Raw genomic sequence first — 5,500 nt, 5'->3', positions numbered from 1 at the left:
ACGTTCAGCATTGCTGAAAAGTCAAAGTCCAAAGTTTCCTCTGAGATTTGAGACAAATTCTTAACAGCAAGACCCTGTACAGATGAGAAGAAAGTTAAACACTTCCAACATTTGATGGCACATTTCCATTAAAAAATTTACAAACAGGGGGCCACAAATGAATGAAACTGAAGCAAGTCCAAAATCCAACAGGGAAAACATTAAATCCCACAGTTCCACTTCCAGCATCCCCCAGCAATCTGTGACAAATTATAAACTACAAAGGGCTTGGGTGGCTCTGCCCCTATGGTTCTGCAGATGATTGTAGCTTCCACAGCTTCTCTCTTGGGATGGCTCTGCTCCTCCTTGCAGCTTTCCTCAGAAAATCTATGCTTCTGGCTTCTCCAAACTTTTGGGGTCTTCACTGCACCTTTGGCTTCACAATCACAGCTTCACACACTGCCATCTGGGGGCACACTACCTGGCCTTCTAGTCCTTCTTCTGAAATCTGGGTGGAAGCCTTCCTAAACTCACAACTCTTCCATTCTGTTATGAATGAGCAAGTTAGGACAATAGAGATGTGCCACACTCTGTACCAGATTGAGTCTATTTATTAAAGCTGGAGGCTGAGGGTGGCTACTGCCCAGAAAGTTCTGTCATCAATGATTTCTCCTTTTAAATGATGCTTTCAATTGGGGAGGGCTCAGGGGAGATCAAGTGGAATCTTACAGAAGCAGAACCAGGCCAGGTTAGTCGGGGGCACAGGGAAGTTTCACACACTGGGTGAACTTCAAAACATCTTGCAACTACAGCAAGTGTACTGCCAAATAGGTTGTGGGGGTTTTGGGTGCACAAGCACTTTGTCCAAGCACAGGCACAAGATGGAATCAAGTTGACTATTGCAATTCTGCATACACCTAAAACCAGCACACATGGATAATGCCAAGGTCTGCTGCCAGCTGAAGCAGTAGCTTGTCATCCCTCTCTCTTGGCTGTAGGGGCCAAATCCCTATGAATTAAATCCTGAGAAATAACTTTCATAGGCTGCTGCCACTCTGGAAAGCATTGCTTTGGGGTTCTCTTCTCAAAGCAAAGTCTTTCACTTTTGCAACTCTGAGGCTGCAAAGGGTGAAATACTGCTGCTTCTTGTGTTGCCCTCAGGCCATCTTTTCTATTCTCCTGTGCCTTCTCAGAAATCAAGATCTCTTCTCATCTGTCTTTGCAGTCTACAGCTTTTTGGCCAAACTCAAAACATTTTAAATCATTCTGCTGGGCTCTTTGCTCTTGATTCTCAACATTAATATGGCTAAAAGCCTCCCAAATTAGCCATGACACCCCCTCAACATTAGACTGCCTTGAAATTTCTTCTGCCAAATTAATTAGTCCACTTCATTAATCTCAGTCTCAGGAAAAGTCTCTGGACACAAGTAAAATGCAGACAAACTTTCTTCCGAGGCATAACACATCTCATCTGGAGTCCAGCAACCAATGCAGTCCTTCTTCCCAGTAGAAACCTCATGAGCCTGGTCTTTACTGGCTTTCTGGTCTTCTGAGCTCTACCGGTATCTCCCATACAGAACAGCCTAAGGCATTCCAGCTCTGTACTTTTAGATGGCATCTCTGAACCTTTCCAAACTTTTTCCCTTCACTCAAGCCAGTTCCAAAGTCTCATAAGCCACATGGACAGATAATGTCACAGCAATGACCCTGCTCTTGGTACCAAATTTCAGTCTTAGTTACTCTTCTCTCATTGTCTAGACAAAATACCCAACATCCAAAGTTAAAAGAAGAAAGGTTTATTTGGCTTATAGTTCACAGAGGTTTTAGTCCATAATTGTCTGGCTCCAAAGCAGAGTGGCTTGGCAGAGGAGAAAGTTAATGGCAGCCAGATGGTAGAAAAAGCAACAAGGGGCTTTAGCAATGCATTTCTGCCCCTTTTGTTTTATTCAAACTACTTAGGGTAGGTAGCACTCACACCCTTAATCCTATAGCCCTCAGGCCTAGCACCAACATGAGTCAATCACACACTCTAGATTCAGCCACCTCCAAAATAACATGAGGCTTTGAGGGGGCAACTAAACACAAGCCATAACATCACCTAATTGGAAGACATGGCAAAAATAGACCATAAATTTGGGTTCTGTGTGACCTTCATATGTCTAATATGAGAAGCAGAGTAGTGATTCTTTCAAGGTGTGTATGTTTATACTAATTGGAAAAGCCAACAGGGGGGTCTGGAGGAGAGAAAGAGGACTTTTCTGGTATGGAAGACAAATTACTCAAATATCAATGCAGGAGTCCAAGGGCTAGCACTAGAACTTTCTCTAAGGAATTAACAGCTGGCCACCTGTGTGGCTACAAGCAAATCAGTAACTCTGCTTCTTTCCTCTGCTGTAAAATAAAGGTCAAACTTCATGAAGAGTGTTAGGTAAGGAATTAAAGTCTACTGTGAATGAAAACAGTACAGAAGCACAGTAAATTATGCTACCAAGTGGTTTGGAAAAGAAATATAAATGTGAAAATGCTTATTTATATTTCAGATTTTTTGTTAGTGAAAATTCTCATTTTTCGATTAAATCTGCTTAGTAGGCTCCCAGAGTAAAAGATATATCAAATATCTCTATATCATTTAATTCTGAATTTAATCATACATTTTGTATAAGTAAAAATGTAAATCATTTTTATATGAAGTTTTAAAAACATAAGTATATTTAAATGAAATTTAAATGGAATCATTTTTCTTTGACAGCCAAATTTGAAAATGTGAACGTAAAGGCTGGGAGTGTAGCTCAAGGTCATTGAGCTGCAGTGGTCAAACAAGCACTTAGCATACACAAACCCAGCACCCAAACAAAAATACACAAAATAACTTGAGTCCCAGATTTAATGCAGAAGCTGCCATTTTAAAGATTGGACTATAGGTCAGTGAGAAAAAATTGTGAGCTAAGAAGGTTTTCTTCTGTGTGTCCTCCTTCCCTGCCACACCCCATGCCTTTCCTTCAACAATATCACTTAGCCATCCCTCTAGACACCCATCTCTTTATTTGTCCCTTGGCTTCTGAAGATTCCCTTCCCCTTTTCCATTCTCCACATATTATAAATGCCAGCGTAGCTTTGCTTCCCCCAAACATCCAGTTCCTCAGCTCACATTTCTCTCCTACTTTCATCACAAGTAGGCTGCCCTGTCCTTGATTTGCTGAGGCTCAGCAATCTATGGTGATGGCCTCTCCTGAAAATCTAAGTGCTTTTAAAATGTGTCTGTAGAAACAGAAAGCTTACAGTGAAAGCAGTGACCTGTCCTGTGCAGGAAGCTCAGAGCAAGACTCCTGCAGCTCACCTCAAAAAGGGTACTAATAAATGGGAGTTGTTTCAGGGCAAGCATCCTCATGTATGCTCATTAATATAAACAAATGTTTAAAGAGAGTTATTGCCAAGTGCGATGGTCTGTGCTTGTAACCCCAGCTACTCAAGAGGCTAAGGCAGGAGGATGAGTTGAGCCCCAGAGTTCAGGGCCAGCCTGAGCAACATAATGAAACCCCCTTCTCTCAACAGTAAAATAAAAATGAATTAACTAAATAGAATCTTAATGGTAGCAAACATTAAGAAAATGTGGGGGAATACTGTGAGGGTGTAAGTGCATGGGATAGCACTTGCCTCACATTGCAAGTCCCCATCATAAAAAATAAAATATAATTTTCATAGAATTAAAACAAAGGAAAAAAAACTTTGGAGGAGGGTTATAGAATGGAGAGAAGTTTACCAAACAGGCAAAATGGGCAAGTATATTTTTCAAGCTCTATCACACAGCAAGGTGACCATAGTTAATTATAATGTATTGCATAACTAAAAATTGCTCAAAGAACAGCTTTTAAATATTCTCACTACTTTAAAAATGCTAAGTATGTGACCTACAGATACGCTGATATATATATATAAAACCAAACCATCATATCTTACCAAACCAAACCATCTTATTATGTCCCCAAAATACATATCTTCATTATCTGTCAATTAAGAATTAAAATTTAAATAAATCAAGAAAATGCATCCCTCTCCCCTGGCCTCAGTGCCTGACTCCCTCTGACTCCCTCCTGGTCCTTGTCCCTGCCCCATCTATGCCAAGTGGCCAGGTCATTCTTAGTGGCCAAACTCTGTGGCAGAAAGCCCAAGAGCACTGTGGCAGTGAGGTCTGAGCTGCGCTACCTACGTGGAATCCATCAGATAGATCCTGGCCAGAGTGGAGTTTGATGAGGAAGCAAGAGAACAATAACAGAAGCTGCAGGATGGTAGCCACCTGCTCTCCAACAAGTGCCCATGGTTAAAGTCAGTGGGATGAAGTTGGTGCAGACTCAAAGCATCCTCCACTGCACAGCTGAAGAGCACCAGCTCTCTGCAGGGACCTCAAGGAGAGAGTTTGATCGACAGTAGGTGGAGGGGATGCTGGATTGCCTGGAACAGCTTATCACACACCCTTTCTTAAAAACCAGAGGATCAGCAAAAGGTAGTGGTTCACATGGCTCAGAAGGCTATAATTAGATACTTTCAAGAGTTTGAAATGTTTAAAGGGGTCATAAACAAAACCTTCTTTTTGTTAATCAGCTGAGCTTTGTGGACGTGATTCTATCCCAAACCATTTTGGCTTTGGAAAAGAAAATTCCTAACATCCTATCTGCATTTCCTTTCCTCCAGGAATACATGGTGAAGTTGAGTAATATCCCTACAATTATGAGATTTCTTGAACCTGGCAGAAAGCATCCTTCCCCGATGACATCTATGTGAGCACTGTCTACATCTTTGAGCCATAAATAACATGGCCATCTGTGAGTGGGAGCTCATCCAGAGAAGGCTGTGTCCACAGCAGTGTCTTAATTCATCCTAACACTGTTGTCCTGCTCTGTGTTCAGTTGGATCATAAATTGGGTCTTTCCTCTCAAGGAGATCCTCTCTTAAAATTATCACCCCATCTTTGATCAGCGAATAGTATTTTTTTTTTCCATATGAGAGATCTTTATTAAAGAGCTGAAGCAGCATGGTGGCCCACTAAGCAGAAAGGGAACAAAAGCGGGGGGAAAGTGGGAGGGGGCTTGATTATACAGTGGGTGACTAGTGTGGGCTGGTCGGAGGTCATGTCAGCTGTACAGGCAGCCACTCAGGGGTTATATTATTTGTGATCTATTCCTTATATGGACAAGCCTTGCTCGTGTGTCAATCTCATTTACAGCTGGTGACGCGTGACAGGAAAATAGAATTTAAGGAGAAGAAGCGGGGTAGTCATCAGAATGGTGGCAGCCATTCCAAGGCACTTATCTTATATTCCTCCCTTTTTTGTTTGTTGTGACCTCGGGAAGAGGGGCGAAGAATCTCTCTTCTGTAGCTACTTCAGGCTGAAAAGGGGCAGGTGTGGGGTGATGAGAGGCCAAGGGAGGGATTTCTAGTCTGTCATCTCTTACCTTTGTGGGGGTGACATAGCTGTTGGAAGGCTGTTTGCTTAGGAGCTTCAAAGAGGGCAATGATGGTGAGA

General features: G+C 42.2%; 1 pseudogene; it reads left to right on the top strand.

Annotated features, from left to right (window-relative positions):
• Positions 1–3,418: 3,418 nt before the first annotated feature.
• Positions 3,419–4,784, top strand: LOC104856945 (annotated as a pseudogene).
• The last annotated feature ends 716 nt before the right edge of the window (positions 4,785–5,500 follow it).

Source organism: Fukomys damarensis, unplaced genomic scaffold (assembly GCF_012274545.1).
Source record: "Fukomys damarensis isolate Sample0158 unplaced genomic scaffold, DMR_v1.0_HiC HiC_scaffold_16, whole genome shotgun sequence".
In the NCBI taxonomy this organism is placed as follows: Eukaryota; Metazoa; Chordata; class Mammalia; order Rodentia; family Bathyergidae; genus Fukomys; species Fukomys damarensis.
This window is presented reverse-complemented; position numbering and strand designations above follow the sequence as displayed.